Raw genomic sequence first — 22648 nt, 5'->3', positions numbered from 1 at the left:
AGTATTAAAAATTTGGAAATGGTTTAGATGAGGAAGATGAAAAAGTGTGATTATGGCTGGATATGGAGGGGAGAGGTAAAAGGTTGAGTTCCAGAAAATTTGAGGTTGAGATTCCTGTGAAATGCTCAAGTAGAGAAATCAAGTATTTAGTTTGTATACAAATCTAGATTGCAAAGGAAAGTATAAGGTAGAAATGTGTAATATTCCTTAGCCAAACATTGTAAGAATGAGAACAGGGTCCAGAATATTGCAAAGAGGAATTTCACAAAATTTGGAAGATGAGAGAAGAATCCGTTTTTTTTTTTTTTAAAAAAGAGTGCTCAGTTGTCTTGAGTATTGTTATCTTCAGTACCTTAAACATGGAAACCTCTGCATCATAGGGTTTGAAACTATCTGCTAAATCTTAAATCAATACCAGATCGTACTAACATATCAACCCACTTCTCACTAAACTAGAGAAACAGGAAAGTTGTTCCCAGATGAGAATCATTAGGCAAGTGAGAGTAGGGAGAAGAAGTCGTAGAATACTCGATATACATTTTTCATAGTACATTTGCCTTTCCAAAGTATCTCCACCACCTCTCCTGTCTGTAAAAGGAGGAATTGAAGATAAACTGAAAATAACTGGAGTGGTCATTCTCCAACTCCAAAACCACTTCAGGCTTATCTTCTTGTTTAGCACTTCTGTCTTCAATTTTTTCACATCTTCAACCTGATATTTCTTGGACATAGCTGTGTTTATGAACCAATTCTATCAATGTGAGCAATACGTACTTACACTACAGGTCATGGTAAGAGCTGCACCATCCCTGTCTCCTCTGCTCTGGTACAGGTTGCTGCCTGGTTAACACATTGCCTGCCTTCTCTTCTTCCCATCACTCCCACCTAGAGAGCAGGAGTGGACACCCACAGTGTAATGACACAGGTCAACCAAATGAAGGAGGGTAAGAGGTTACCACATAGTGAAACACAGAATGCTCTCACTTATGTTTCCCACATGTGAATCTGTCCTTTAAAGACCTGACTTAATGCACATGCTTGTATCGTTTAAGTCATAACATTCTCCTCCACACTGTATTTTTGTTTTCTCAGTTTTTGAAACTAGCATAAGGATGTTATAATGTGCCAGATGCACATTATTACCCTCACTGTAGGTGTCTATTGATAATATGCATTCTTCTATGATTCTAGAATGGAGCAGAAATATTGTGGTTAGTATATAATCTCCTTGTAACTGAGAAAAATATTGTAAAAGGATTTTATACTATTCATCTGCAGATCAATGTTTCCTGTATTTGAAAAGACACGTTACCAGCAGCAGATGAATGGAATAAAATGTTTAATTAAAGTCAGTCATAGCCTGCTGGCGAGAAATGACCTTACCTTCAACTCAACAATGGGACCAAAAGCGTCTATTGTTTTCATTTTAAAGGAATTCAATGAAGAATATTATTTTTTGGCTCATTTCAAAAGACATTTATTGAGTGCTTATTATATGCAAGTATTTTGGGGAGGGTAGGCATTGGGGAGTTTCAAACATGGATATGAAAGTATTATGTCTCTAAGAAGGTCACAATCTGGTTGTCCAGATAAGCATAGGCCACAGGCTGTGATGTATGTCACACCTGGGCAAGTGATATGATAGGGACCAGAGAGTCATGTTGAGGATGTGGTGTAAAGATTTCAGCAATGCTTTCACTGATGAGGTATATTTCAGATGGGATATAAAGAAAGAACTGTACTTTCAAATAGTAGAAAATAGAGAAGAAATATGAGTCAAGCAAGTAAATCTGCCTGGTACATTGCAGTGCTGAGTGCATGATTAATTTCTGATCACTTACCAAACCTTTTCCTCCTGGACATCCTGATCTCATCAATGACAGCAACCCTGAGAAATTTTCCCAAGTCAGAAAGTTGACAAGCCCCCTTGAGTCCTCATTTTAAATGATTTCCCCACAATATTTTCTGTCATCAAATTCTGTCAATTATACCTTTAAATATTTCTCAAATCTGTCCCTTCTTTTTAAACTTCACTGTTTGCCACTACCTAGCTTCAGACTTTCCTAATTTCTCATTTGTGTTACTTAAAACAGTCTCTTAATCAATGTCTTTAATCTATTCCCAGCCACAATTTATCTTCTACATTTGAGCCAGAATTAACCTTAAATTGCAAATGTAACTGTGTCATTATCCTACTCAAAATCTGTTCATGACTTCCTAATGCCTTCAAGGCTCTGTTTCACACTCTTTGATCTGCTAGAAAAGGTCCTTCACGATTTGGCCCCAGCTTCCCAGCTTCATATCTATCACTCACGACTCTTTGCTACCTTGAGTCCAGTGCTCTTCAGACTTCAAATCAGTCTCTTTTTCTCTCCCTCCTTTCCTTTCTCTCGTAACACACACACACGCACATACACACACACACACCTTTATATCTGTGGTTCATTTACTTAACAACACCATCTCTCTTGCCATTTCATGTAGCTGACTCTTTCTTATTCTTACTTATTATTCTTATTCTTCACAGACAACACCTTTACTAGCAGGTGGAAGCTCTAACTGACCTCTGAAACCTGTGTAAATTGGTACAGCCTCTATGGAGAATAGTATGGAGGTTCCTTAAAAAACTAAAAATAGAGCTACCATATGATCCAGCAATCCCACTACTGAGCATACATCCGGAGAAAACCATAATTTGAAAAGATACATATACCCCAATGTTCATTGCAGCACTATTTACAAAAGCCAGGACATGGAAGCAACCTAAATGTCCATCAGTGGAGGAATGGAAAAAGAAGATGTGGTACATATATACAACGGAATATTACTCAGCCATAAAAAGCAATGAAATAATGCCATTTGCAGCGACATGGATGGACCTAGAGATTGTCATACTGAGTGAAGTGAGTCAGACAGAGAAAGACAAATGTTATATGATATCACTCACATGTGGAATCCAGAAAAATGGTACAAATGAACCCATTGACAAAACAGAAATAGAGTCACAGATGTAAAAAACAAACTTATGGTTACCAAGGGGGAAAGGGGGGAAGGGATACATTGGGAAATTGGGATTAACATATATATACTACTGTATATAAAAGAGATGACTAATAAGAACCTGCTGTATAGCACAGGGAACTCTACTCAATACTCTGTAATGCTCTATATGGGAATAGAATCTAAAAAAGAGTGGATATATGTATATGTATAACTGATTCACTTTGCTGTACAGCAGAAACTAACATAACATTGTAAATCAACTACACTCCAGTAAAAATTAATTTAAAAATAAGTTATATGCTCCTCCTATATGTCTCCATAGAACACTTTGCATATCTTTGCCATAGCACTTATCACAATGTACTATACTTGCCCATTTGTTTGGTTTCTACTTGGTCATCATGACTAACTTGAGAGCATTGTCATAATCAGACATTTTTTAGTCTTTATCTCTAGCACTTCATCCATTACCTGCACATAGTGAATAGGAAGCTTCTTAAATATTAATGAAAGAAAAAGTGAACAAATAAAGGGGTGTAAGTAGATGTTTGTTTGTTTGCCATGAACCCCTCCTTTGGGGAGCTAACCTTGCCCAACTGTTCGAGTTGTAAATCACAGTCCTTCATTTTCTAAATCTAGAGATACAGGCTGTTTGACACAGGAGATGTCCAATGGATTCTTGATGAACACTTCTTAGAATATTTTAGATAATAGTCAAGCATCAGAGGAGGTGTTAGATAAAATTTTAGAGGATGTGATTCAGTGAAGCGGAGTATGAGAGAAATTCAGCTTACTTCTAGTAGTAGGGACTGGCTATTGCCTACACAGGGGCCATTCACCTTGTCGTCCATGTTGGCTCACCTCAATTTTATGTAAGTGCCCAACCTCGCCCACATGATTTAGACTTAAATTCCTATCAGTCTAAGCCAATTGTGCATTTTTGTTTTCCATGTCAGTGATTTGTGTAGAGGTCAGGGTGATATGAAGTAAGGTCTTCTGGGGAATTTCTGAGAAATATTTTATGGTCTTCTTTCGGAAGGAGTTCTTTTACATAAGGTAGAGAGTTTTGCCTCTGACCTGTCACTTCTGGGATGATGACAGTCACCCTGAGATGAGAGACACCCACTTGAGGCCAAGGTCACACACACAGAATGGCAGCCTGAAGAGATTCAAAGAAACTGCATTCTTGATAATGATATTAAGTTGCTAACATAACCATCCTGGGTCACCCAATACTGAGAATTCTTGTTATGGGAGATGGTAAATTGCCCTTATTGTTCACTCTAGGTGAGATGTGATTTTGTTACTTGCAGCAATAGTTATCTTAACTGATAATCATGATATTAAATTACCCAAACTAATGAAAGTCATAATCGCATTTAATTGGGGGTTTAAATATTTTTCTTTGACTGTTGGAATTCCAATTTGAACTGTCCAAATATTTTGGTAATTTTACCTTTCCTCAAAATGCAGTCAAATTACTTGAAAGTTAAATAAAACAAACAAAAGTTAATACTATATATGAAATGCCAGGGTATGAACTGTAGAGAACTAAACTATTCAACTGATAAATGTGTGATACATTAAGATTTGATAGAATTTTCAGATAAATATTGGGGGAAACATGATTTTAATTCAAGCTACTCACAGAATATTCACTTTGAGCTATACTGCATAATCTCACCTTACTAAAATACGAGTTTATTTTCAGATGAGGTATCCCAAAACAATCAAGAGTAGCATGACTGAAAAAATAATTTTCCAAAGACTAGGCAATTATTGCTTATGTCATTGCATTTGTATTTTAATTAAATATGTAATAAATATAAAATTTCCATATTAGTAGTTAACCATGGCAAAATGAAATAATATTTAATGCAAAATAATAATTGTTTAAAGTATAAAGTAAAGTTGCTTTATAACTGATTCAGTTATATATATATATATATATATATATACACACACACACACACTGTTAAGCATAAATATTAACTTCATTTTACAGAAAACATTAATTTAGTTAATTGACAATTGGGGTATATTATGTTATAGAAAATAAGGAAATTTAATAATCATTGGAACAAACTTACTCACCTTTGAAATGCTAATGATTTTCTACTTATACACTCAGTGAGATCAGAAAAATTAAGGAAAATGTAGGCTACACAGACTGCAGATAGCCCAAAGATGAGTTATATCCAGGTTTGTCCACTTCCCAAACCTGTGGACTTTCTATTTATACTCCACCACATAGTATCAGGTGGGGCATCATTGTTTAGTAAGATCATTAAGAACTGATTTATCCCCTCTTGATAGACATGTTCTTTGCTCATACTTTAGTAAAAGCATGAATCATGGCTTATTGCAATCACATGAAGGCACAGAGTTCATTTTGGAAAAAATACTCATTTGGTCTGGAGAAAAGCAAAAAATTCATGGTTGATTAAAAAAGATGGTTAAGACATGAGAAAATCATTAAATACTACATAGCATTTAATCATTTTAATATTCATAACTATTCCACATGTGCAAGAGTAAAGATAGCCAGTATATTTATCCTATACCAAATATTTCACTTTCAGTCTCCTAAGATATTCCCCCATTCTAAGATAGTAAACTTTACATCAAAATTCCAATAAAAAAGTCATGATTTGCTATAAAGAAAACTTTTCTGCAACATAGATTTTCCATAAAACAAGGAAAGCTGCACATGTTGAACTTGTAACTTAAGTTATATTAAGTTATACTTTTGCTTGCACTTGAATGGCTGGAAAACAGAACATGACTACTGCTTCAAGACAGCAGACTGAGCCCATATATTTACCTTGATTCACATATAGTAAATATTTTTTTCAATATATCTAAAAATTTGGTGAAATTATAGAAAAAAAGAAGTGAATGGGGTTGGAAATAGACTGCAGTAAAGCTGCAAAATTCTAGCATAGATTCTTCAGGTTATGGAGTGAGCTTCAGGTTCCTGTGGAACCTCTCTGTTTTTTCCCGTGTGAAAATCAGTCACCCAATAATCAATGATTCACCATTGGTTATTCACTGATTTACCATGATATTAAATATAGAAGGAAAAATTTCAGCCAAAAAAACGAGTTCACTTATGAATATATGCAGACTGATATGTATGTGGAATGTCTATGGAAAGCTATCTAAACAAACCCTATAGTGGATATTTTCTGGGCCTCAATGTCAATTTCAGATCCTCTAAGTTCCTAGTTCTATTTTTCTTCAATCCCATAATAAAATGAATTATATTTAACTTGCCCTGATTAAAGCTTGGGCTATGCTTTTAAGAGTATTACTTTTAAAATCTGTCTGTGAATCACAAGCAACTGGAATTTAATTATAGAATTTAATCCTGGACCTCTCTCCAGAAATTCTGACTTGGTAGGTCTGATACATAGTAGACACTCAATCAATATTAATCTACAGGTGGAATAGAATATACCGGATGAATGGAAGAATATATGAATGAATGAAGTGACATAATGATATGTACATATGTATTTATACTCTTAGGGATGGTAGTTTCTTAACATAGATATGTATACTAAGCTATTTTTCCACACATATTTTAGCGTTTTATTCAATAAGAAGGAGGATTCTTATCGCCTTCATTGATGTCTGTGTTATGAGTTGAACCAGGGAATCTTCCAACATGACCAAGTCTTAAAATTACCAACACTGTCCAGAGAGAGCATCATTACAGCTTGTAACCTGAAGATATCAGCAATCCAACTGGCAAAATTTTGTGAGGCAAACTAACTCAATTAATCTCTTTCCAATAACCATAACTGATGAGTTCTCACATAAATTCTCATTTCTTTTTTCTTCCAAAATTATCTTGTCAACAATAAAGGCAGGGAAATATGAAAGAACAAAGCACCTTTATAAGTTCCACAGATTCTGAAATGATTTTTATCCCCTTTTGGTAGACACTTTCTTTGCTCAGCACTTCTTTTTAGTAGCACATCTGACACTGTACATCTGACCTCTGCTATTCTACTGGTTGTTAATGGAAACCTCACCTCATGTGAAGATAAAATAGATTTTTGGCAGCTGTGAGAGATTATGAAGAGTAAGACCAATCTTAGTTGGAATAAGAATAAAAGAAGGCATCTGTACCTTGAACTACTCAGCTGGTTTTCATTATACATCAAGCCTACATTTATTACAAAGAGGGTAGCCAAGAGACAGACATCGATAGGACTCTGCACTTAGAATAAGAAGGCCAGAACTTGATAAATTCTACTTTTCAACTAGAGCTCAAATGACTCTTAAATCTGTTTGAATTAGATGGCATATATCTGGGAGACAAACTCAAGAAGACCTTTAATTTTGTCCTTATCTGATTGGTTCTCCCCTTATTCTTATCTTGAGTATAGTTAAATCCTAGTTCTTACAACTCATTAAAAGAAACAAGTGGTTCTATAAATCTGTAAAGTTTTATGAATAAAACTCGTTAAAAATAGGATTAGGATATGCTTTATATACTTATATTTAATATGGTTTTGTTTGATGTCTTGAGACTTTACAATAGACCCAAACAAAGAAAAAATCTATATACATAGTCTTGACATAGTAACAGCTTGATATGAGCCCAATTTCCACAAGTACAAAACAATTGCATTAGAATTCTTAGGATCATCTGTTATTTTGTTTTATAATGTTTAATCTACATATTTAAATGTTGGTAAGAGAACTAAAATGCTGGATTTTGTGATATAAGCATTTTCTAAGCACTATATAACTGTGGATCTAGAATAGGTAATATTTTATAGGACAGAGGGCCTATACCCATATTGGTAAATCAAGGTAATCAAAATAATGAGGCCAACAGATCTATTCGCATGACATATTTGGGGTTAAAGGAAGAACAATAGTTTGAGAAATTACATATTTGGAGAAACTTTGGTTTACTTTGAGAGATAATAAGAGAAAATGAGCACAGAGAGTATTAGGATAAGTTTATACATGAAGAAACACAGTTAGTTCACTTCAATTCAATAGAATTTAAATATACATTTTAAATTATATGAAACATTATAAGCAAGGAAAATATTGCATAAACATTGAGACAGATATCACTCCTATCTTCAGTGAGCTTATAAACCAATGAAAAGAGAGAAAGATAAAAGTGATTTGGCCCACTGAGAATCAGGAAGGTGAAATTATGGTTAAGATTCTAGAAGCGACAGTTTTTTTTTTTAATTGGCACATAATGCTTTCATGTGATTTAATAAAAAAATATACGTACATATTCAGTGAAAAGTCTACTTCCTATACTCTGTTCCCCATAATTTTGGTAATACCTATTACTCATTTCTTACATATCTTCTAGACAATTTTGGTTATATACAGAAGCCTATATATATATATATATATATATATACATACATATATATATATGTGTGTGTATGTATGTATGTATATATACTGTTTTTCTCCATTTTCACAAAAATTGTAGCATGCTATATACATTTTCTGCAATTTGTTTACCTTATTTTACAAAGATGTTGAAGATATTTCCATACTAAAGAATAAAGAGCTTCTGTTTTTGTTTTCCAGATACATGTCATTCCATTGAATGTACTTAATCATAATGTACTTACTCACTATTGAGGTATATTTTTAAAATGCTGCAAAGAACAAGGTCCTTCTCTAGAGCAAAGGAAACCATACTCTATATCATATAATAAAACATAATGGAAAATAATATGAAAAAGAATATATATATAACATTATTATTATGTATCTAAATCACTATACTGTACACAAGAAGCTAACACAATATTGCAAATTAACTATACTTCGACAGAAGGAAGAAGCTCACCAGTAAATGCAAATATAAAGTAAAGTAAAGGTGGGAAATCATCCACACACAAATGTGATATCAAAACCAGCAATCATAAAAATAGGAGAGTACAAATGCAAGATATTGGAAATATTTTGAAACTGAGATCAGCAACTTAAAACAATCTTGTATATATATAGACTGCTATATCAAAACTTCATAGGAACCAGAAACCAAAAATCTACAATAGATACATACACAATAATGAAAAAGCAATGCAACACATCACTAGATAGACATAAAATCATAAGAGAGGATAACAAAAGAGGAAGGGAAGAAAAAAGACCTTCAAAAATAAATCCAAAACAGTTAACAAAATGGCAATAAGAACATTCATATCTGTAATTATCTTCAGTGTAAATGGACTAAATGCTCCACCCGAAGGCTGACAGGTTGAATAGATACAAAAACAAGACCCATATATATGCTATCTACAAGAGACCCACTTCAGATCTAGGGACACATACAGACTGAAAGTGAAGAGATGGAAAAAGGTATTCCATCCAAATGGAAATCAAAAGAAAGCTTGGGTAGCAATACTCATATCAGACAAAATAGACTTTAAAATAATGTTATAAGAGACAGAGAAGGACACTACATAATGATCAAGGGATCAATCCAAGAAGATGTAACAATTGTAAATATATATACACCCAACAGAGGAACACCTCAATATATAAGGCAAATACTAACACATAAAAGGAGAAATCAACAGTAACACAATAATCATGGGGGACGTTAACACCCCACTTTCATCAATGGACAGATCATCCAGACAGAAAAGCAATAAGGAAACACAGGCCTTAAATGACACATTACATGAGATGTACTTAATTGATATTTATAGAACATTTCATCCAAAGCAGCAGAATACACATTCTTCTCAAGGGCACATGGAACATTCTCTAAGACACATCTTGGGCCACAAATCAAGCCTTGGTAAACTTAAGAAAATTGAAATCATATCAAGCATCTGTTCCAACTACAAGACTATGATATTAGAAATCAACAACAAGAAAAAAACTGGAAAAAAACACAAACATGTGGAGGCTCAACAATATGTTACTAAACAACAAATTGATCGCTAAAGAAATGAAAGAGGAAATAAAAAAATGCCTAGAGACAAATGAAAACAAAAACACAATGGTCCAAAACCTATGGGATACAGCAAAAGCAGTTCTAAGAGGGAAGTTTATAGCAATACAATCTAATCTCAGGAAACAATAAAAATCTCAAACAAATAACCTAAACTTACACCTAAAGCAAATAGAGAAAGAGGAACAAACAAAACCTAAAGTTAATAGAAGGAAACAAATCATAAAGATCAGAGCAGAAATATATGAAATAGAGATGAAGAAAACAATAGCAAAAATCAATGAAATTAAAAGCGGGTTCTTTGAGAAGATAAACAAAATTGATAAACCTTTAGCCAGACTCATCAAGAAAAAAAGGGAGAGGACTTAAATCAATAAAATTAGAAATGAGAAAGGAGAAATTACAACTGACACCGCAGAAATACAAAGGATCAGAAGAGACTACTACAATCAACGGTATGCCAATAAAGTGGACAACCTGGAAGAAATGGACAAGTTCCTAGAAACATGCATCCTTCCAAGACTGAAGCAGGAAGAAATATAAAATATGAACAGACCAATCACAAGTAATGAAATTGAAACCATGATTAAAAAAACTTCCAACAAAGGTCCAGGACCATATGGCTTCACAGGCGAATTCTATCAAACATTTAGAGAAGAGTTAACACCTGTCCTTCTGAAACTCTTCCAAAAAATTTCAGAGGAAGGAACACACCCAAGCTCATTCTATGAAGCCACAATAACCCTGACACCAAAACCAGACAAAGATACCACAAAAAAATTATAGGCCAATATCTCTGATGCACATAGATGCAAAAATCCTCTATAAAATACTAGCAAACCAAATCCAACAATGCATTAAAAACAATCATACAGCATGATCAAGAGGGATTTATCCCAGGGATGCAAGGATTTTTCAAAATCTGCAAATCAATCAATGTGATACACCACATTTAACAAACTGAAGAATAAATACCATATGATCATGTCAATAAATGCAGAAAAAGCTTTCAATAAAATCTGACATCCAAGTATGATTAAAAACTCTCCAGAGAGTGGGCATAGAGGGAACCTACTTCAACATAATAAAGCCCAAATATAAAAAACCCACAGCTAACATCATTCTCAAGGGTGAAAAGCTGAAAGCATTCCCTCTAAGATCAGGAACAAGGCAAGGATGTCCACTGTCACCACTTTTATTCAACATAGTTTTGGAAGTCCTAGCCATGACAATCAAAGAAGAAAAAGAAATAAAAAGAATCCAAATTGGAAAAGAAGTAAAACTGTCACTGTTTGCAGATGACATGATCCTATACATAGAAAATACTAAAGATGCTACCAGAAAACTACTAGAGCTCATCAATGAATTTGGTAAAGTTGTAGGATACAAAATTAATACACAGAAATCTGCTGCATTTCTATACACTAACAACAAAACATAAGAGAAATTAAGGAAACAATCCCATTTACCATTGCATCAAAAAGAATAAAATAACTAGGAATAAACCTACCTAATGAGACAAAATACCTGTATGCTGAAAACTATAAGATGTTGATGAAAGAAATCAAAGAAGACACAAACAGATGGAAAGATATACCATGTTCTTGGATTTGAATGATCAGTATTGTCAAAATGACTATACTACCGAAGGCAATCAACAGATTCAATGCAATCCTTATCAAATTACCAATGGCATTTTTCACAGAACTAGAACAAACATTTTAAAATTTGTATGGAAACACAAAAGACCTGGAATAGCCAAAGCAATCCTGAGAAAGTAAACAGAACAGGAGGAATCAGGTTCCCTTACTTCAGACTACACTACAAAGCTACAGTAATTTAAAAAGTATTTTACTGGCAAATAAAGCAGAATGTTAGAGCAGTGGAACAGGATACAAAGCCTAGAAATAAACCCATGTACCTATGGTCAATTAATCTATGACAAAGGAGGCAAGAATCTACAATAGAGGAAAGACAGTCTCTTCAATAAGTGATGCTGGGAAAACTGGGCAGCTACATGTAAAAGAATGAAAATAGAACATTCTCTAACACCATACAGAAAAATAAACTTGAAATGGATCAAAGACCTAAATGTAAGGCTGGATACTATTAAACTCTTAGAGGAAAATATAGGCAGATCACTCTTTGACATAAATCACAGCAATATCTTTTTTGATCCACCTCCTAGAGTAATGAAAATAAAAACAAAAATAAACAGATGGGACCTAATTAAACTCAAAAGCTCTTGCACAGCAATGGAAACCATAAACAAAACGAAGGGACAGCCCACAGAATGGGAGAAAATATTTGCAAGCAATGCAACTGACAAGGGATTAATCTTTAAAATGTACCAACAGCTCATGCAGCTCAATTAAAAAAAAAATTTTTTTTAAATCAAAAAATGGGCAGAAGATCTAAATAGACATTTCTCCAAAGAAGACATACAAATGGTCAAAAAGCACATGAAAAGATGCTCAATGTCACTAATTATTAGAGAAATGCAAATCAAAACTACAATGAGACATCACTTCACGCTGGTCAGAATAGCCATTATCAAAAAGTCTACAAACAAGAAATGCTGGAGAGGGTGTAGAGAAAAGGGAACCCTCCTACTCTGTTGGTGGGAAAGTAAATTGGTACAACCACTATAGAGAACAGTATGGACGTTCTTTAAAATACTAAAAATAGAACTACCAAATGATCCAGCAATCCCACTCCTGGGCATATATCTGGAGAAAACCATAATTTGAAAAGATACAGGCACCCCAGTGTTCATTGCAGCACAGTTTACAATAGCCAAGACATGGAAGCAAACTAAATGTCCATTGACTGAGGAATGGACAAAGAAGATGTGGTACATATATACAATGGAATATTACTCAGCCATAAAAAAGAAGGAAATAATGCCATTTTCAGCAACATGGATGGACCTAGAGATTATTATACTAAGTCAGACAGAGAAAGGCAAATATCTTATGACATCACTCATATGTGGAATCTAATTTCTAAAAAATGAAACGAACTTATTTACAAAACAGAAACAGACTTACAGATATCAAAAACAAACTTATGGTTGCCAAAGAGGAAACACAGGGGTGAGGGATAAATCAGGAGCTTAAGATGAACATACACACACTACTATATATAAGATAGAAAACCAACAGGACCTACTGTATAGCAGAGGGAACTCCACTCAATATTTTGGGATAACTATATGAGAAAAGAATATAAAAAAGAATGAAAATATATATGTGTATAACTGAATCACCTTGATGTACACCTGAAACTAACACAACATTTTAAATGCTCCAATAAAATTAAAATTTACAAAAAAATTTAAAAAGTGATTACTGATAAAAAATAATAGTTTTATTTTTAAATTTTTATTAATTTTTTAAAAAGAAAAAATATTTCTATGATAGTGTATAAAACTACTTTTTTTCTTTTCAACTTTGTTCTTGTACTTCATGAAAGAAAAGATGAAATTAATAATTTTTGGTTTAAAGTTCTTTTCCTTACTTGGACAGAAAAACTAACAGTAAAATAAAAGCTGTGGAAAATTACAGTATTCAAAAACAACTTAATCCAAACAAACTAGGAATTTTATCAAAAAAATTTGAAAACAAGGTTTGATAAGGGGTAGTTTCCTGTTATTTTTATACTTTGGTCAACTTTTCAATATTTCCTATTCTAAATATTTATAACTTCAAAAATATAACTTATGTTTCTAAACACTATTTTTGGAAACTGTAATATATGACAGAGTAAGATTTATAGGTAAACTAAATGAGGGCTAATTTAATAGTAAGTTAAATACTTTATTTTTTAGTTTTAGTTTATACTGCAAAATCCACCTTTTCTACCAAAAATACTCATCAGAATAACAGAAACATTTGTTTTCAAATCAGGTTTATTTCACTGTTCTAAATGGTTTGTAGATTATCCTAATTATATTAGTGTTATGATTACCAATATCACATAGTAACTACAATTTATTGAATGTATACTCTAAGCATTATACTAAGCACTCATCACTCATTTTTCGCTTTTAAACTCTCTATGAAATAGGAAATGCTATTTTATTCATTTATAGAAGAGAAACTGAGGATTATTAATGATGCTTACGTTGCCCCAGATGACATAGCTTAGAAGAAGTAGAGCCATTATTTCAACCCAAGTTGTCTGACTCTAGACTTCAAAATCCTAATACTGTGGTACACCACTTACTCTCAATATCTTTAGCTTAGCATATGAATTAAATTGGGCACTCTTAAAAGGAAATTGAATGTATTTATTGTTATTTTGTGAACACAGAAGGGTTTATCTCCAATTATTAACCCTCAGTAATCTCACCCAGTTTCCTACATCAGAATACATTCATGGCCTTAGTATCCTCCTCCTTTGGTGTGGCACATGGCGGTATTAATGGCTTCTTTATTAATGGCTTTTTTTTTTTAAATTGTTGCTTGGCTGTGGGGTCCTCAAGTTTACTTTCCACATTAAGTTGAAGGTCTCACAGTATGACTTGAACAGTGTAGCTGTAATATTCCACAATGAGTGGCTCAAGCTTGAGTAAGATTCTGAATTTTTTAGTGCACAATTATTTCAAGTTAAAATCAGTCAGAATGGGGTCACATTGTCTTTCAAGTTGCCTGTCTTCCAGTATCATTACCTGGAAAACAAGAGCTGATCCTTCATTAGCATATTTATTCTCAATATCTAATGGGGAGTTAGGAGGCTTAATAATATAGGTTCTTACCTTACCTAGTGGAGAAAGACTTAACTAATATTAACTTTTTTTTTTTTTTTTTAAGGATTTTCTTATTTATTTATTTATTTATTTATTTATTTATTTATTTTTGGCTGTGTTGGGTCTTCGGTTCGTGCGAGGGCTTTCTCCAGTTGCGGCAAGCGGGGGCCACTCTTCATCGCGGTGCGGGGACCGCTCTTCATCGCGGTGCGTGGGCCTTTCTCTATCGCGGCCCCTCCCGTCGCGGGGCACAGGCTCCAGACGCGCAGGCTCAGCAATTGTGGCTCACGGGCCCAGCTGCTCCGCGGCATGTGGGATCTTCCCAGACCAGGGCTCGAACCCGTGTCCCCTGCATTAGCAGGCAGACTCTCAACCACTGCGCCACCAGGGAAGCCCTAATATTAACTTTTTAAAAACACAAGTTAAAAATATTTATTTTTCATTTTAAAGCAAAAATATATTTAATACATAAAGATAAAAGTATTCAGAATTAGGTTTATTTCCTGTTTTCCAGGATAAGCCAATCTTAACAACAGTCTTTAGGACTTTCCCCATAATGTGTGAATACTTGTTTTCCTTTTTACTTACTCAAAACCACTCCACACTCCAGTTCCACAAGAAGAAAAAGAAGGAAAAAAGAATTCATGATTATAACTACAAATAATCACCCAAATAACTACTGTACTATACTTAGATGTATTATTTCTTTTAGCAAATATTTACTCACCACCTACAAAATATCAGAAACTATATTTCATAGCATTGATATAACAGTAAACAAAACCTTACAGTGCCCTCCTTCATGGAGGTGGAATTCTGTCTGAAGAAAGACATCAACAAAGACATTAAAAATAATTACTAAAACAAATGTTGATGTAGCCTGTGGAGGAGTGCTTATGATAGGGAAGATTTAATCTTGAACAAATAAAAAAGGTCAGGGAAGTAATGATTCAAATAAAATCTGGAGAAGGAATAGGAGGTATGTGGGTAAAATGGGAAGTGGCCTTCCAAGAAGAAGCAAAAGCAGGTGAAAGAACCCTTTGTATGAGTGTTGTGGAGTGCAGGACTGGAGGAGAGACCATGAACCAAGGAGAGAGTGAATGAAGCAATGTTGCTGAATCTAAAGAGCAAGGTGGTGTTTGGTGCAAAATTAGTTGGGAGTGTTAGAGAAGGGTCAACCCTGCCAGGATCTTATAGGCTAAAATGTTGGACTTTATTCTTAAAGAAATGAGAAGCTGTTTAAAGGTCTTCAAGAGGAGAGAGCAGCAAATATGGCAGAGTAGAAAGACCCTGAGCTCACCTATTCTCACAAGCACACCAAGTCACAGCTACCTTCAGAACAAACATCAGTGAAAAAAAATGGAACCTACAACTGAAGACATAAAGAAGGAACCACAAGACAGGCAGGAGAAACAGACTCAGGATATGATCAAATCCCATACCCCTCAGGTGGGTGACCCACAAACAGGAGAATAATTATACTGCAGAGATTTTCCCATAGGAGTGAGTTCTGAGCTCCACATCAGGCTCCCTAGCCTGGGGTTCAGGCACGGGGATGGCAAGCTCCCAGATAATTTGGCTTTGAAGGCCAGCAGAGCCTAACTGCAGGAGCCCCACAGGACTGGAGGAAATAGAGACTTCACAATTAAAGGGTGCAAACAAAATCTCACACACACCGGGACCCACAGTAAAAGAAGTAATTTGATAGGAGCCTGGGCCAGAGTCTCCCAGAGAGGTGGGGGTTGGTGGCTGCTCGCCCTGGAGACATAAACACTGATGTCAGACATACTGGTAAACATTCAGCTGCATAAACATGCCTGGTGGCTGATATCTTGGATTATTAGTGCTAAGACCTGGCCCTACCCAACAGCCTGTAGGATTCAGTGCTGGGACACCTCAGGTCAAAAAACTAACTGGATAGGGACACAGCCCCACCCATCAGCACACAGGCTGCCTAAAGACTAAAGAGCCCACAGCCACCTCTGGACATGAGCCTAGACACAGAGGACAACACCCTGCTCTACCTACCAGTGGACAGGCACCAGCCCCTTCCACCAGGAAGCCTGCACAAGCCTCTAGACCAGCCTTACCCACCAGGGGTAGACACCAGAAGCAAGAAAACTACAGTCCTGCATCACAGGCCAGACTCTACCCTGGGACCATCTGGATCCTGGCCTTGCCCACTAGCAGGCCAGTGCAACCATCTGGGCACCCTGGAACCCATACGCAGCTGTATCAGGAACTGGCCCCTGCCCCCACCAACAAAGTGAAACAAGCTCTCTAATCCCGGGCCATGCAGCCAGACTCCAAGAACCAGATCTGTCTGCCAGTAGTCTGGCACTAAACCCAGGATCTGGATTCACCTGCCGGTGGGTGGGATACAGTCCCAGAGTATTTGAGACCCTGACACCACCCACCAGTGAGCCAGCATTAGCACTGGGGCCCACTAGGGTTCTGCAACCAGCCACCTCATGATCAGGCCCTGCTAAACAGAAGACAGCAGCATTCACACAAGGCAAGTCCTGGCAACCAAACAGACTAGGGGCCAACTAAGCCTACCAGATTGCCCACACAGTCAGCCCACAACAACAGAAGGACACAAACAGCCCTCTTAGGGGAACTCCATAGAGCTTGGGTGACAAGAGGGGAGTAAACTGTGGGGATGCATAGGATGCCTCCTACATAGGGCCACTTCTCCAAGACTGAGAAATGTAACTAACCTACCACATACTTAAAAATGCAAATAGCAACTTAGACAAAATGAGGCAACATAGGAGTATGTTCCAGATTAAGGAACAAGATAAAACTCCAGAAGAAGAACTAAGTGAAGAGAAGATAGGCAATCTACCCAAGAAAGAATTCAGAGGAATAATTGTAAAGATGACAAAAGAACCTAGGAGGAGGATGGATGCACAGAACAAGAAGTTAGAAGTTTTAACAGTGAGTTAGAATACATAAAGAACAACCAAACAGATGAAAAATACAAAAACTGAAATGAAAAATGCACTAGAAGGAGTCAATAGTAAACTAAATGAAGTGGACGAATGGATTAGTGAGCTCAAAGACAGAGTAGTGGAAATCAGTGCTGCTGAACAGAAAAAAAGAAAAGAAGAATGAAAAGAAATGAGGACAGTTTAAGAAACCTTTGGAACAACATCAATTACACTAATATTTGCATTTTAGGGGTCCCAGAAGAAGGAGAGAGAGAAAGGGCCCAAGAAAATATTTGAAGACATAATAGCTGAAAACCTCCATAACCTGGGGAAGGAAACAGTCACTGAAGTCCAGGAAGCACAGAATCCCATACAGAATTAACCCAAAGAGGAACACACTAAGACATGTTGTAATCAAAATGCCAAATATTAAAGATAATGAGAGAATACTAAAATCAGCAAGGGAAAAGCAACAAGTAGCCTACAAGGGAACTCCCATAAGGCTACCAGCTGATTTTTCAGCAGAAAGTCTGCAGGTCAGAAGGGAGTGGCATAATATATTGGGTTGGCCAAAAAGTTCATTCAGGTTTTTCTATATGATGTTACAGCATGCAAAAGGAATCCAAACATAACACTAAAGACAGTCATCAAATCACAAGAGAAAACAACAAAAGAAGAAAGGGGAAAAAATGACTTACATAAACAAATCCAAACCAATTAACAAAATGGCAATAAGAACATACATATTGATAACTACCTTAAATGTAAATGGACTAAATGCTCAAACCAAAAGACACAGACTGGCTGAATGGACACAAAACAAGACCCATATCTATGCTGTCTATAAGAAACTCATCTCAGATCTAGAGACATATACAGACTGAAAGTGAGGGGATGGAAAAAAATATTCCATGCAGATGGAAATAAAAAGAAAGCTGGAGTAGCAATACTTATACCAGAAAAATAGACTTTAAAATAAAGACTGTTATAAGAGACAGAGAAAGACACTACATGATGATCAAGGAATCAATCCAAGAAGATAAAACAATTGTAAATATATATGCACCCAACATAGGAGCACCTCAATATATAAGGCAATGAAAAATCTCAAATAAACAATGTAACCTTACACCAAAAGCAACTAGAGAAAGAAGAACAAACAAAGCCCAAAGTTAGTAGCAGGAAAGAAATCATACAGATCAGAGCAGAAATAAATAAGAGCTTTTAAAAATTAGGAAAAAATCAATGAAACTAAAAGTTGGTTCTTTGAGAAGATAAACAAAATTTAGCCAGACTCATCAAGGAAAAACGGAGAGGGTCCAAATCAATAAAAATAGAAATGAAAAAGGATAAATTACAACTGACACTGCAGAAGTACAGAGGATCATAAGAGAATACTACAAGTAACTATACACCAATAAAATGGACAACTTAGAAGAAACAGACTAATTCTTAGAAAGGTACAATCTCCCAAGGCTGAACCAGGAAGAAATGAAAAATATGAACAGAGCAGTTATCAGTACTGAAATTGAATCCATAATTTAAAAATTCCCTACAAACAAAAGTCCAAGACCAGATGGCTTCACAGGTGAATTATACCAAACATCTAGAGAAGAGTTAATGCCTATACTTCTGAAACTATTCCAAAAAACTGCAGAGGAAGGAAGACTTCTGAAATCATTCTATGAGGCTACAATAACCCTGATACTGAAACCAGACAAAGATATCACAAAAAACGAAAATTACAGGTCAATATCATTGATGAACATAGATGCAAAAATCCTCTATAAAATACTAGCAAACCAAATCCAACAATACAATAAAGGATCATACTCCATGATCAAGTGGGATTTTCCCAGGGATGTGAGGATTTTTCAAAATCTGCAAATCAATCAATGTGATACACCACATTTAACAAACTGAAGAATAAATACCATATGATCATGTCAATAGATGCAGAAAAAGCTTTCAATAAAATTTAACATCCAAGTATGAAAAAAACTCTCCAGAAACTGGGCATAGAGGGAACCTACCTCAACATAATAAAGCCCAGATATAAAAAACCCACAGCTAACATCATTCTCAAGGGTGAAAAGCTGAAAGCATTCCCTCTAAGATCAGGAACAAGGCAAGGATGTCCACTGTCACCACTTTTATTCAACATAGTTTTGGAAGTCCTAGCCATGACAATCAAAGAAGAAAAAGAAATAAAAAGAATCCAAATTGGAAAAGAAGTAAAACTGTCACTGTTTGCAGATGACATGATACTATACATACAAAACCCTAAAGATGCTACCAGAAAACTACTAGAGCTCATCAATGAATTTAGTAAAGTTGTAGATACAAAATTAATACACAGAAATATGCTGCGTTCCTATACACTAACAACGAAACATCAGAAAGAGAAATTAAGGAAACAATCCCATTTACCACTGCATCAAAAAGAATAAAATACCTAGAAATAAACCTACCTAAGGAGACAAAATACCTGTACGCTGAAAACTATAAGATGTTGATGAAAGAAATCAAAGAAGACACAAACAGATGGAAAGATATACCATGTTCTTGGATTGGAATAATCAATACTGTCAAAATGACTATACTACCCAAGGCAATCTACAGATTCATTGCAATCCGTATCAAATTACCAATGGCATTTTTCACAGAACTAGAGAAAAACATTTAAAATTTATAGGGAAACATAAGAGACCCCTAATAGCCAAAACAACCTTGAGAAAGAAGAACAGAGCTGGAGGAATCAGGCTCCCTGACTTCAGACTATACTACAAAGCTACAGTAATCAAAACAGTATGGTGCTGGCACAAAAACAGGTACAAGATCAATGGAATAGGATAGAAAGCCCAGAACTAAACCCATGCACTTATGGTCAATTAATCTGTGACAAAGGAGGCAAGAACATACAATAGAGAAAAGACAGTCTCTTCAATTAGTGGTGCTGGAAAAACTGGACAGCCACATGCAAAACAATGAAATTAAAACATTCTCTAACACTATATACAAAAATAAACCCAAAATGGAGTAAAGACCTAAATGTAAGAGAGGATACCATAAAACTCCTAGAGGAAAACATAGGCAGAACACTCTGACATAAATTGTAGCAATATTTTTTTGGATCCATCTCTTAAAGTGAAGGAAACAAAATAACAAATAAGCAAATGGGATCTATTTAAAGTTAAAAGCTTTTGCATAGTAAAGGAAACCATCAACAAAATGAAAGGACAACCTACTGAATGGGGAAAGATATTTGCAAATGATATGACCAATAAAGGGTGAATATCCAACATATATAAACAGTTCATACAACTCAATATCAAAAAAGCAAGCAACCCAATTAAAAAATAGGCAGAAGAACTGAACAGACATTTCTCCAAAGAAGACATATAGATGGCCAGCAGGCACATGAAAAGATGCTCAACATCACTAATTATTAGAAAAATGCAGATTAAAACCACAATGAGGTATCACCTCACACCTGTCAAAATGGCTATCACTGAAAAGTTTACAGTATGGAGCTTTCTCAAAAAACTAAAAACAGAGTTGCCATATGATTCACCAATCACACTCCTGGGTATATTTCCAAAAGAAACAAAAACAGTAATTCGAAAAGATACTTGCACCCCAATGTTCACAGCAGCATTATTTACAAATGTCAAGGTATGGAAGCAACCTAAGTGTCCATCAACAGATTAAAGGATAAAGAAGATGTGAATATATATATATATATATATATATATATATATATATATATATATATATGTGTGTGTGTGTGTGTATATATATATATATATATATCATTATATCACTATATGTATATACCACCGTATGTATATACCACTATATATATACATATGTATATGCAATGGAATATTGCTCAGTCATAAAAAAAGAATGAAATAATGCCATTTGCAGCAACATGGATGGACCTAGAGATTATCACACTAAGTGAAATATGTCCAACAAAGAAAGACAAATAGCATATGGTATCACTTTTATGTGGAATCAAAAAAAATGATACAAATGAACTTATTTACAAAACTGAAATAGGTTCACAGACATAGAAAACAAAATTGTGGTTACCAAAGGTGATAGGAGCTGGGAAGGGATCAATTGGGAATTTGGGTTTAACAGAAACACACTACTATATATAAAATACATAAACAACAAGGACCTACTGTATAGCACAGGGAACTATATTCAGTACCTTGTAACAACTTATAATGAAAAAGAATCTGAAAAAGAAATATATAAATGTATAATTGAATCACTTTCCTGTACACCTGAATCACTGTGGAACAACTATACTTCAGTTAAAACAATAAATTAAAATAAATGTAAAAAATTTAAATTTAATAAATAAATAAAGATCTTCAAGAAAGGAATGTGTGGAAGGTGGGGATGTGGTAACAATCAGATTTGTATTTTAAAATAATCTCCCTCTCTGAAGAAGGAATCTGAGCAGACGAGAGTGAGATGGTAGATATCCTGCAGTAGTCCAGGTGAGAGATGAGATGTTTTCATCTTTGCTAGTTCCCTGAGAGATGGAGAGTAGACAGATCCAAGAGAGATTTACCAGGCCACCTATGGGACATAATACTGTATTAGGAGTGAAAAGAAGTGAAGGAGCAAGAAGATTAAAGAATAAAACCTCAACTAGTGTTGTCAGAGAATGGTGTTTAATTGTGCAACAGAATAATCAACCAGAATAATAATTCTCTTTTTGTTCTCAGATGTGTGGCATCTGAACAGAGCATGCTGCCTTAACTTCAGCCCAATTTTCCAAGTTCGGATTTTCCTTTTTAGGGAAGGATTAATAAGCCTCTGGTTTTTCAAAAGCTGACATCACAATAGAAGATAGTTTGTCCAAGAAGGGAAAGATAAATGTTTAAAGGAAAAGGGAAGAACTAGATGACTATTCTCCTTCATACTCAAGGAATAGAGGACTGGTAGGTTTCAAGAGGGATGGACACCTGTGTTCTACCT

The sequence above is a fragment of the Balaenoptera acutorostrata genome, chromosome 5, assembly GCF_949987535.1.
Source record: "Balaenoptera acutorostrata chromosome 5, mBalAcu1.1, whole genome shotgun sequence".
NCBI classification, from domain to species: Eukaryota; Metazoa; Chordata; class Mammalia; order Artiodactyla; family Balaenopteridae; genus Balaenoptera; species Balaenoptera acutorostrata.
Note: the sequence above shows the minus strand (reverse complement) of the source record.